The sequence below is a fragment of the Ambystoma mexicanum genome, chromosome 3q (genome assembly GCF_040938575.1).
Source record: "Ambystoma mexicanum isolate Mex_15411 chromosome 3q, UKY_AmexF1_1, whole genome shotgun sequence".
NCBI lineage: Eukaryota > Metazoa > Chordata > Amphibia > Caudata > Ambystomatidae > Ambystoma > Ambystoma mexicanum.
Window position 1 is genome coordinate 789374913 of NC_090926.1, and position 13383 is coordinate 789388295.

A 13383-nucleotide genomic window follows, 5' to 3' on the forward strand; every position below is an offset into this window, starting at 1 on the left:
CAGCATCCTGGCGCTTATACCGGGAGGATAGCTCAGCGGCAGCGTGCGCGTCTTGGAAGCAAGACGACACGAAGCAACAGGTTCGATCCTCGGGTCCGCGCTTAGAAACCTCTGTGTGTTTAAGCGCGTTATAAATACGTAACTAAGACAACCAAACAAAAAAAAAATACGCAACTAAGAAAAACATACAATTCCTGTAACAGCGCCTCGATGCCTGCGGGCTGTGTGAGCGCTTCATAAATATAAAATAAAATAAAAATAAAAAATATACCACCCGCATTTCTGGCAGCGCGTGGGATTTTGGTTGTCATAGGCTGATGTTCGCCCTCTTCTGGAATTTCCTCTAGTGTTTTGGGGTACATTCCTCACAGCTGCTACTAACGTGCCATCTTGATCATAGTCGGAGCTGCCTTCCACATATCTTACTACAACACCCTCTTTAAGGGCCAGTCTCTCTTTCATGCAATGGTCCCCAAATTCCATACTCCTCACTATTTCGGTGGCCTGGTCCAACGAGGGATTTTTTGTCTGCCACAGTTTTTGCTGTATGCGGAGGTCAGCAACATTGAGCACAAGCTGGTCTCTTAAGTACTCATCACCTACACCCGTGAATTCACAAGTGGACATCAGTACTCTGAGGGAAGCTAGGTAAGTATCGACTGACTCACCCTTAGCCTGCTTCCGAGAAAAGAATTTGTACCTTTCCAGCGCCACGTTTGTCTTGCTGCCGAAGTGTTTGGTGAGTTTAATCAAGGCGGTGTCAAATTTTCGATTGCTGTCTCCACCTGTACCATCTGGTTCCGGAAGCACCCTGAATAGTCTCAGGCCCTCGTTTCCTAAGCAGTTCAGGAGGGTTGCTTCTTTGAGGTCGTCGTTAAATTTACTCCCACCTATGGCCCTGAGATATATTTCGAAGCTGTCAAGCCATTGCTCCCAAGGGCAGGTTGGTGTTCCGGGGCAGGGAAGAAACTTGGTGGGATGTGGCACGTTCTGCATGACTGGTTGGTGAGGATGGTGAAAAGTTTGTGGGTTGAGCTGCGTTGCAGTAGTGGGTTATGGCACTGTGAGCGTTCTAAGTGACGTGCTTAGTTGCTGTGAATGACAGGCTGGAGATGAGTAGCGGTCTGGTGCACTGTCAGCTCATTCAGTAAGTTAAACGTGTTAAATATGACACTAATTTATTTATTTTTTGTTGTTTTTTTTTTTTTGTCGTGAGCACTATTGATCCAATAGTTCCTTGATGCACAGTCAATCCAGAGGTTCTGGAGATTGTACGGTGCAAAATCGTCTCTCAGTCGATCACATTTGATGTTTCTTTCCTTTCGGGGATGGCCAGTTGGTGATTCACTGTCGGGGACAGCTGAAACTCCACGGCGTCATCGCCGTGGCAACAAGATTGGGCCTGCTCAAAATGGCCGCACGCACAGCACGCAGAGAGGTCCTTTTCTCTGACTGCCGTTGGTCGGCGAGTCAAAGGATGCACGCTCGCGCAACACGCTCGCTGTGGGGTGCCCCAAATATAAAGAAAACTGGTACCTCTCACGCTGTCCGTGGTCAAGTTGCTGCCGGCGGCCTGGCTCCCTCTCCCTCAGGGCGAAAGCTTCGGGGAGGCCGCCTTTGGGGAGGCCGCAGTGATGGTCGGCCGCGGGGGAAGAGCCGCCGAGTGTGCCGCCGTGGATGCAGCAGAGCGCGGAGGAGGGCTCCGGGGGCCGGTGTCGCTCACTGGGGGCTTGGGAAGATGCTCCTCGTCGCTAAATGAAATAAAGCGAGGAGGCGAGGTGAGTGAGCAAGGAGCTTTATTCTGCGGCCCCCAGAGACGAGGGCTGCCAGTTGGGAAAATGAAGCTTGAACGTTCCGGGTTGGAACAAGGGGAGAAGAGCATTCTCATTCCCGGTGGAATGGAGAGATGCTTAACATTACAACAGTTGTATTGTTTTAATGTTGATAAAAATGACATTTGGTGAATTAAATGGAAAAACAAGGAAGAAACTGCTTCTCTTTGAGCCTCTGTAATAAATTTAAATCCAGCAAGTAAAAGGTAAATTATTACATTTGTTGAAACCAGGCACGTTGATTTCTGTTATGGACCACATACGGCAAGAAATCGCATCCATCTTGATAAGAAAAAGTAGGAAATAAAGCTCCCTTTTTAAAAAATGACATTTGGTGAATTCAATGGAAAAAACAAGGAAGAAACTGCTTCTCTTTGAGCCTCTGTAAAACATTTTAATCCAGCAAGTAAAAGGTAAATTATTACATTTGTTGAAACTAGGCACATTGATTTATGTTATGGACGACATACGGTAAGAAATCACATACATCTTGATAAGAAAAAGTAGGAAATAAAACTCTCTTTTTTCTAAAGTACTGTTGAAAAAAGCATGAGCACTTTGGAAGCTCTGTGATAAAGAAATGCCAGCAGACAGAAGGTTAAATCATTTTAGATTTATGATCTTAACATCTTCCAGGGCTTGAAAAATTTCCAACAGTATAAAACCGCATTGGCTTTTCTTTTAAATTTAGAGATAAGATTGTGTAGCCATGAAATAGGGAGCTGCAAGTATGCAAAACAGCTTCTTTGTAAAAGCAAAAGGAGATTTGCTGTTGACAAATGTGTAGTTGCTTAAAAAAGCCCCCCCGGTAGAAAAGTAGACAGAAGTTCAAATCCTTTATATTAATGAGGTCAGCCTCTTCAGGAAGCTGATAGGCTTCGTACGACACAGAATCGCATTCAATTTACAGGAGTTCTCGAGCAGGGAAAAAGTAGATTATGAAGTGCGTAGCTTGGCAAAATTCCAAGATAACCGACTGCTAAGTATTAAATCTGTTTAGTGACCTACACAGTGAAAATGAGATAATCAGAGGTGTGTGCGGCACTGGAGTAGGAATGAATGTCAGTTTTGTTTTAAGATGTTGACAAAATTGATGTCTTTTAAATGAGAAAACTGAAGAGTTTTTTATTGCCATGTATTGATGGAGCATTAGTATAGAAAATATGTGTGCTGTGTTTTAATCATGGTAGGCTATGTGGTTTTATGTATTGAAAATGATCAGGAAAAAGGCATGTCATTTTTTGGCTTTGAGGAAAATGTTTTGCGACTAGTTAAAAGTGGTTCATGATAAAAGACATTTGGACATGAAGTCAGAGAAAAGGTTCCCAGGAGCACACAATTTGAGAGAGGTGTAGCTGAGATTTAAATTGTGTTTATATGAGCAGAATACAGCAAAAGGGAGGCCAATGTGTTAATAGATAGTACTTGTACCAAGCACAGTAAATAGGTTATTGGAAGTGACAGTAATATATGAGAACAAAATTATTTGACAAAAGTTTTCGAGCTAAACAAGACAAATTTGGAAAAATATTAAAATACAGTTTAAAAAGAAATATGAAAGCATTTAAGTAAAATGATTGCAAACTTTATTGATATATGTGGGCATCCGTGAAGATGCCTTGACATAAGAACAGACACACAAACACACATGCGCACACATACAGACACACATACAAAGGTATGGAAATATAATTGATCTGTGCACTAAGGACAATGCATTTAGGAATGCAAATGCACATTTGCAAAGCACATATTAATGGACACGTAAGAACAGGAACGTAGCACTGGACAACCTCAGTGAAACAAGGATTTGCCAAGTTAAAATTGACTCATGTTAAGAGTGAATAAGGAATGCAGCACTTGCGCATTGCGAGCAAAAATAATGAATCAAACTTTGTGCATAACAGCTTGCGAAGGCCATAGCTGAAAAAAAGGGAAGAGTTACAAATCGCATACAAGTGAGTGAACCTCTGGTAGGCTTTTTTGAGTCGAAAGTGTGCACTAGTGCAGATTGAAAATGTGAAAGGTTTTGTTCTGCCTTAAACGAACAGGCCAGGACAGAGCAACCTGACAGGGCCCTGAAGGGTGTTTTTGAGAATGATCAGGTTTAGATGCATTTGCATCTCGGGCGTCAGAATCACTGGCGCAGCCAGAACAATTTTTTAAAAAGCAACCTCATGATAAAAGCGAGGAAGTTGCCACCTCATGTGAGTAGAATTGAGATCGTTGCCAGGTAGAAGGTGCTGCAGAGCCATTGCCCTTGCTATGGACAGACAGATAATGAGAAATGAAAATGAGTTTGGGGCTTCATAGTTTCTCTTGCCAGAGAAAGGGCGAACCAGATCACAGTATGTACCTTCATCCCAGATGAGTAAGTGTAGATTAAGGTGCAAACTCAAGAGTTTTTGACTTCTAGTGCTGAGAAGTGGATACATGTACTAGAAAAAGTGTCAGAAAGAGGCATATTAGCTACAGAAGACAGTAAAGGTCTTCTAGCTGTGGGGACAAAAAACTGATGACAGTAGGTCAAAGGTAAGATATAGAAGCATTACTGCTCATAATGGAGTGCTGTATAAACAATTAAAGGGTGGTAGTCTTGAAAGCGTTTATAGTGCTGCGTCCAGACACGCCAGATGGGGGAGCTAACGAAATGCCAGAAGCTGTCAGAGCTTATGCAGGCACAGCCTAAGAAATTAGTGGGCCTGGAAATTAATGCAAAAGAATTGATGAAATGCACCATTGGAAGGGCAATAGGAACAGTAGAGGCGAGTCGAATTCACAATAAGCAGTACCATAAGGTAGGGGAGGCCTCTAGAATAGAGGCATCCAAAATAGTTAGGGAAATTCTCAGAGTAACCTGGGTAAGTTCCAAAATATGCAGAACAAGAATCAAAATATGCAGGATGGGCAGGTTAGGAGACCTCCTCCTGTGTATTATACATGAGATATGTCAAAGAACCTTGCACGCATGTGTAGTAGCCAAGGAGTCATGCAGAATGGAGAATTCTTGAGAAGGGAGGCAGTATGCCCCCTACTGTACATCTGACAAATCAAGGAGGGGCTTTGATGAATGAGAGAAGGAGTACAGAATAGACTCCAGTTCAAAGATGCTCAAACTAGACTGAGGAAATGTTATTTTGCCGTATGTAAATGGAAATGGTATAATGATTGTGGACTTGCAGAGACTTATATTAGAGTGGGCTCATGCGCACTAAAGGGGGATTTGTGGACCCAGTCATAAGGGGCGACTCCCCTTGTGAATGGATATGACAGCCATTGAGTATGCCATTATGAGGGCTGACAGTACGATGATAAGACTTGCTTTATTTTATGTATTTGCATTGTTTAAGGGATCACATAGCCCAGGGGCATCAAGGCGCTGAATGATTTTGTGACATAATGTATTGAACATATAGGGTTTTTTTCTGGTTAGTAAAAGCTGAGGGTAGCGTGGTATCTCCAAGGGCCAATGCCTATGAGGGGATTGTGTTAAAACTGATGATCAAATACTCAGGCATAAAAAGAGAATTCTGCCTTGGGTGCAGAGCAAGCTCATGACTGTTTGTATTTGGAGGTATGTTCAAGGGTAGAGAAAGAAATAATGGTCTTTAAGAAACAATCAGTGTAGTACACTTAGAGATACAAGTGCCGCTGGGGTAAAGCGCAGGACTAATGGAAATAATGATGTGTTATAGGGCCTTTATTGAAAGCGTTTTAACAGAGCTCATAGTCTTATATAATGTCACCAAGCTGAAATTGGTGCTCATTTGTCAACCTCAGAAGGATGAAGGGCTGAGTTGGCCCCGCCAGGGATTTGAACCTGCGACCTGTAGATCACACTCAGATTGCAGTAGCGAGCGCTCAACTCACTGAGCTATCTTATCAGGTTCAGATGTTTGAAGTATTGCAAAAATATGTGCCTACCGTCTAGCTTTTCGTCATAGGATGCTGAATTAGTGGTGCTGATTGTCACGCCAGAGAAATTTTGTAGACTAGGAAGTAATGGTGTACAGTGACCCCACCTATGTAACATCGACAGTACATGCAGAACTAGCACATTGGAAAAGAGGGGTGACCTCCGAGTGGGCGGCACTCCTGTGCAGCATGCAGCATTATTGAATAGACCCATGGAAGCAAGCATTATGACTCCCAGTAGTCATTATATTAGGGTGAGAGGATAACTATACTGTTTTGAGTACATCACTAAAAAGAACCACGCCGCAAAGTGTGCGAGGAATGGTTCGGTTTGAATAAAGAAGAACACGTTGCATGGTGTATAAGTAAAGTTCACCGTATATAAAATTAACATACTGCAGAAGTACAAATAAGTCTATGCAGAGACATCACAAGATGCCCAGTCTCGCGAGATTGCGGCGTGAACCAGGAAGTGCCCAGTCACAAGAGCGCAAAGCGCCAGAAGCCGGAGCAGAGGGCACAGAGTAGGCTGAGCTCCCGGTGCTCCTCTGATGGAAACTTTACAACCCACTTACAGAATATGAGGCATCACAGCAACCTGCACTGTTGAGGGCCACCTGCCCAATGACTTAAGGACTGCTGAATTCATGGTTAATGTAATGCTGGTACTGCTGCCTAAATAAAAAGCTGCCCTGAAGTCTCCCTTACATTATTATACAACAGTCCACCTGCAGATTAACAATATGCAAATACAGAATACATAAAGACACATAGGAATACAAGGTGTTAGCCTAAAAAGAAGAAAGACCTTCACAAAAATAGCGGAATCCATGCGTTTACAGTAGCATTACCTCATAGAATGACCTGATGCGTTTAGCATTGTTAGTGGCACTAGGTTTTAAAGTTGCCAAGAATTAATATGGCAAAGAGAGAACATATTTTTGGTCTAGTTGTAAACATTGGCAGGGTAATTCATAGAATTTCGCACAAAAGTGGCACACGCGGCTGGCGCACAATGTGTGCATGCGAATGTCTGCGCCAGCCGCGTGCGCTAAAATCGATATCCGCGCACAGCGTATTCATGGATTTTAGCCTCCAAAACCAGCCGTGGCGCAGAGTGGCGCAGCAACCCAGCAGCAGCGCCAGTTATGCCCCCAAGAACGCGCTTGCGCAAGGAAAAGCCACCAAAATTCCCAATTCAGCGCAAAGGGCTGCGCTAACCCTGGACCAGTATACAGGGCTGCCAAACAGCAAACGCCGAGCGGGGAACGTGTATTACTGGGGTGCGCGGGAAGTTCCACACGCGATTTCAGCAGGGTACGTGTATTTCTGGGGTGCGGGGAAGTTTAACATGCAATTTCAGCAGGGTACGTGTATTACTGGGGTGCGCGGGAGGTTTCACACGCGATAGGCCCTGTGCGAGTGGGGTACATGTATTTCGGGGGTGCGTGGGGAGTCCTACACGTGAATTGGCAGTGTGGGTACTCCCAGGTGTTCCCTCTACACCCTCCAAGCCCCTGCAGGCAGACCACACCACAGGGGACTACCCCGCACCCCTGGTCATGTCCCGCAGGCAGCCCATCCACCATGGCCATGCACCCCAGCCAAGCCACCTGTCCGCTTGCACCACTGATCACCAACTCATGTCCCTCTGCACCCCCACCCACCAAGCAGTGCAGGGCACCTGCCAGCATGACCCCACTCATGTCCCCTTGCATACCCACCCCCCAGCACTGAGGGACACCTGCCAGCAGGCCCCCACTCATGTCCCCTTGAACCCCCACCCCCAGCACTGAGGGGCACCTGCCAACAGGCCCCCACTCATGTCCCCTTGCACCCCCACCCCCCAGCACTGAGGGGCACCTGTCAGCAGGCCCCCACTCATGTCCCACTCATGTCCCATTGCACCCCCAACCAACAGCAGTGCAGGGTACCTGCCAGCAGGCCCCCACTCATGTCCCCTTGCACCCCCACCCCCCAGCACTGAGGGGCACCTGCCAGCAGGCCCCCACTCATGTCCCCTTGCACCCCCACCCCCCAGCAGTGCAGGGCACCTACCAGCAGGCCCCCACTCATGTCCCACTCATGTCCCATTGCACCCCCACCCCCCAGCAGTGCAGGGCACCTGGCAGCAGGCCCCCACTCATGTCTACTCGCACCCCCACCCCCCAGGCACTGAGGGGCACCTGCCAGCAGGCCCCCACTCATGTCCCCTTGCACCCCCACCCCCCAGCAGTGCAGGGCACCTGCCAGCAGGCCCCACTCATGTCCCATTGCACCCCCACCCCCCAGCAGTGCAGGGCACCTGCCAGCAGGCCCCCACACACGTCCCCTTGCACCCCTACCCCCCAGCACTGAGGGGCACCTGCCAGCAGGCCTCCACTCATGTCCCCTTGCCCCCCCAGCACTGAGGGGCACATGCCAACAGGCCCCCACTCAAGTCCCACTCATGTGCCCTTGCACCCCCCCCCAGCAGTGCAGGGCACCTGCCAGCAGGCCCCCACTCATGTCCCCTTGCACCCCCACCCCCATCACTGAGGGGCACCTGCCAGCAGGCCCCCACTCATGTCCCCTTGCACCCCCACCCCCCAGCACTGAGGGGCACCTGCCAACAGGCCTCCACTCATGTCCCCTTGCACCCCCACCCCCCAGCACTGAGGGGCACCTGCCAACAGGCCCCCACTCATGTCCCCTTGCACCCCCACCCCCCAGCACTGAGGGGCACCTGCCAACAGGCCCACACTCATGACCCACTCATGTCCCCTTGCACCCCCACCCCCCAGCAGTGAAATGGCAATCTCAAGACACAAACCAAAATTCAACTATGTACATCAACACATGTCCGCCACACGAAGGCAGGCGGTAGCGTCCTGCGCTGACAAAAAGCCCATATATGCAGCTCTGATGAATGTCCCATACTGTGGCCCTCTAGGACAAATGACGTACAAAGGGGTACGGGACAAACATGGACACCCGCTATGTCAAAAATAGCCTGTATTGCAGGGGTGTGTGGGAAGTTTCACACGCGATTGTGCCTGGGCGAGCGGGGTACGTGTATTACTGGGGTGGGCGGGAAAGTACAGGAGGCAAATGCGCGGAACGGCCACACACACGCGCCAAAAAAGATGCGCTAATCCGGAAACACGTACGCCAGCAGGAAGCAGGCGTACGTGGACCCACGCAGCATACAAGTGCACGCAAACAACAAGCAAGCTCAGACGCCAGGATGAACATACCGTTCCTAGCAGCAGTGGTCGTGGGATACCGCAGGAGGAGGAGGAGGATAGTCAAGCCCAGAATTTTCACACCCAGAACCAGGCTTTTTGGCATGCCTGATGACCAGGTGTATGGGAGGTACAGGTTTCCACCTCACACAATACTCGACCTGGTCAGTGAGTGGGAGGATGACCTCACATCACCCACCCTCTGCTCCCAAGCACTCAGCCCCCTGGAGAAGGTCCTCAATGTACTGCACTTTTTGGCCACTGGATCATTTCAGCGGACAAGTGCCATAGTGGGGGGGGGTGTCACAGGCCACCCAGTCACGCTGCCTACACCAGGTCTTGGCCATCATGACTGCACGCCCATCAATCTGGAGGCACATATACCTGCCCAGAACACCTGCAGAAAGGCAGGCTGCCATCCAGGATTTCTACAGGGTGGCACAATTCCCCAAAGTCCTAGGTGCCATTGATTGCACCCATATGGCTCTACGTCCCCCCAGGGCATCAGAGCACATCTATAGAAACCACAAGCACTGGCATTCCATCAACGTCTAGGTAGTATGTGATGCCAAGGGAATCATCACCTCAGTATATGCCAACTATCCAGGGTCCACCCACGACAGTTTAATTTACAGAATGTCAACCCTAAACCGGGACATAGAAGCTGGGCGGCATGGCGATACATGGCTGCTCGGTGAGTATAAATGCCACAGCACATGCATGCATGCCAGATACTGAGTAATGTCACAACCCTACTAATGATACCCAGCACCACCTCCCTAGGGGACAGTACCTACCCTCTGAGCACCCACATGATGGCGCCAATTCGGAAGCCCACCACGCCACCCGAGGTAAGATACAACACAGCCCATATTTCAACCCGGGGCATCGTGGAGCGCACATTCAGAGTGCTCAAGTCTCGCTTTCGCTCCCTTGACCGTTCTGGCGGGCAGCTGTTATACGCTCCCCCAGTAGTGTGCAGGATCATAGTGGCAGCATGTGTCCTGCACAACGTTGCAACACGCCGGGGCCTGCCGGTGGACATGGTGGTGCCCCCACATCCCCAACCACATGCACGCCCGCTGCGCATGGGAGGGGAAAGGGCACGGGAGGAGGCAGCCTGAAAGCAGCTGGTGGATAATTACTTCACTTAGAATCACACCCCTGTGGGGAGCACACAGCCCTGGCACATACCATCTGACAATCAATGATGATGACTCAAGGGACAGTCAACTGTCACTACCATACCAGCCTGAGATTGGTCACCTGGAAGTGTCACAATGTGTGCATACCTACCTACAGAAACACCACCAATGCTGTGTCATCAAAAGACACATATGCTGCTAAATGCATTACCCCCTTGCAAAATACAACATGAGAACAGTGCCATGTCACCCAACCCCTCCCCAGCACCACCACCCAACACACCGTGGCATGTCATGCTATGTGAGAGCAAACAAAGCAATCCCGAAAACCTGACACAAGTGTCACAAAGTACATTGTCCCTTATGGAAACTGGCCACAAACAATTTGCTCCCAGTAATGTTGAACTAACAACACACATGACCAAATACTTACCAACAAAACAATGCAGCTACACAAGCTCAAACATAACTAAAACATGACAGTACTAAGTTAAAGTAGTCGTAGTCTTACAACCTGAATATGCCACCACATCGCCCCCTTCCAACTGTAGTCTTGCAGGCTTCAAAAATTGTCTGTGTACTGCATACAACATGAACTCCATCTCCAAAGTAGACGGCCTTGTGAAGACATGAGGAATGAACCTGCAAATTCAGAGGGAGACATGGAAGCAGAAGCATACATAATTCCAACATGCAGTGTACAATACAACTACAATATACACAAGGAATTTATACACAGTATTGACTACAGACTGCCCACACAGCTCATGGGAGCCCAACATCACTGTGTACATCACTGTCACTTGGTCACACCCTTTGCAAGCCCATGGAAACAGGAAGCAGGAGTGGTGTGTGTCTCACGAACCCAAGCATCGAACCGAAACTCAGGACAAGCCTGCATGTGCCCAGCCGGAATACAGTGGATGCCCAGGGGAGCCACAGAAGGCAACACACTGTCAAAAAATAATCAAAAGCAAAAAAGCAAAAATCAAAAATGGCCATGTGGGGGCTAGGGGAGGGGGAGAGGCCACCCAGGAGGTCCGAGGACAGGGTGCGCACCAACAGCCGCCTGTGTGGATGTTGGGAAAAAAAACACCTCCATGGGCTCATGGCCTGCACGGCTATGCCAATGTGGGAGAACTGCTGCTGTCGCTCTGAACACCCTCTGCTGCTGCCACAGGAGGTGGTGGTGCTATGGGAGGCAGCCCACGCAAAGCCCTGGTATGGTCCTCCATGGCAGCAAGCAAGCGGGTGTGGAAGGTCTCGTTCTGGAGGATAATAGTGCGGAGATCCCCATGCAGCACCTGACGTGATACCCGGATCTCCTCCCGAGTTGCCTGCATCTCAGCTGAGATTGAATGTGTGAGCCGCTCCAGCTGCTGTTCTGTCCTTAAGTTAGTGGAAGTCTCAAGGTCAACAAGAGTCTCCGTGAGGTGATGGAGTTCTACCCTGAGGGCTTCCCTGTGGCCCTGGGACTCTATTGAAATCGATTGGCGTAAAGTCTCCAGTGCCGCCCATCTGTCCCTGTTGGACGCCAACATGTCCTCCCTGTGTGATTGGCAAATGGAGTCTGTTGCCTGCTGTAGTAGCTCCATCTGCCTTTCAGGGGGGAAAATGGAAGTGGCCACCCTCTCCATTGCTTGAGCCATCATCTCAACTGATGCTGCCTGTTGGGTTGCCATACCGTAAATGGATTGTTCCCATGCGGTATTGCCTGGTGGCGTACGGCCACTGCGTCGGCGGGCACCACACCTGTTTGGGGCAAGGCGATCTGCGCCTTGCTGTGCCGGCACTGCCTGTGGCTGCAGGACTGCATTCCCCATCTGATCTGCTGGCCCAGGAACAGGATCAGATGTTGTGGAGTGTGACCCTGCACCCGGTTCCCCGCAAGGGCTGACTAACCAACACTGACATCCCCATAGAGGGTTCTACCCCTGGTGCAGGTGGGTTGGACAGAACAGAACCCCTTCCAGAAACACTTACCTGCGACGCCACATAGGTCTCATTATCCAAATCAGCACCTGAATAGAGGTCTGGGGAGGTGCACCCAGAGACACCCCTTGACAGTATCGTCTGCAGCAAGAGTGGGTTCTCACCCACCCCCACTGGTGGCCAGTTGTGCCTCAGGTTCCACCTGGGTCTGCACCATCTCCTCAACCTCACCAGCATCAAGTGCGTCATCCCCTGCAAAAACATGAAAGACAAAAAATGGAAACGGGCATTAGCACCATAGCACACAAATAGGCCTGACAAGCTACAGAACCAGTACATGATTTACACATGTCCCACATGACTATAACCCTCCCGTGCATGCACTTTCACAGAGTTGGAAGGGGAGGCAAATGGCAGACACTGATGACACCAAGATGGAAGAGCAACACATTTGCTGCATGCTGGGTAGCACTGCCATCACACATTGGCCTGTGAGTGGCATGTCCTATACACATAAATGACACATGCCATCACACAGATGGCATGTACCATAGCCATGGTGCATTCCACAAGTACATCCATATGTCAGTGAATGAGTACTGTCACCCATCCATGTGAGATGGACATGAAGAGATGAAAAATGCCACATATTGTGAAAAGATACACCATGTGCCACACACTGCAACACATCCAGTGTACAAAAATACAGTGATTGCAGGGCCATGTACACATCAATGGTTGTGCACTTCAACATGACAGGAAACAACTAGCATGTTCCACATTCAAACAGGCCCAAAAACATCATGTGATCAGGACAATACTCATTCAGCCTGAATGGTCAAATCTTTCAACTACCAAGGTGACACATGTGGGCCTATGTGGGGTTCTTCACTGACAGAAGCATGTCACATATGTCACAATAGGGCTGAGGAATGTGTTGCAAAAGAAAAGTGGGAGAATTGAAACAATCAGCCTGAAAGAACACTGAAAAATACAAACAATGTTGTTGCATGATGCCACCTCAAGGGCAACTGCCATAATGTTGCGCTAAATTACTACTGTGGGCAGAAGGGATAATGTCACACCCAAATTCAAGGCCGCAGAATGTTTTGGATGAAGCACATGGGTGACCCATACTACTCAGTCACACACACCCTTACCTGCCACTCAATCAGAACCCGTCACCCAAACAACATACACTTGCATTACACACACACGCATGGGCACTCACCGGACAATGTTTCATAATCGGGTAGTTCTCCCACACCTCGGATCTGTTCCTCTGTGATGAAGGTCCCAGCAACAGACTCATGTTCAGTGAGTTTGTTGTCCTCT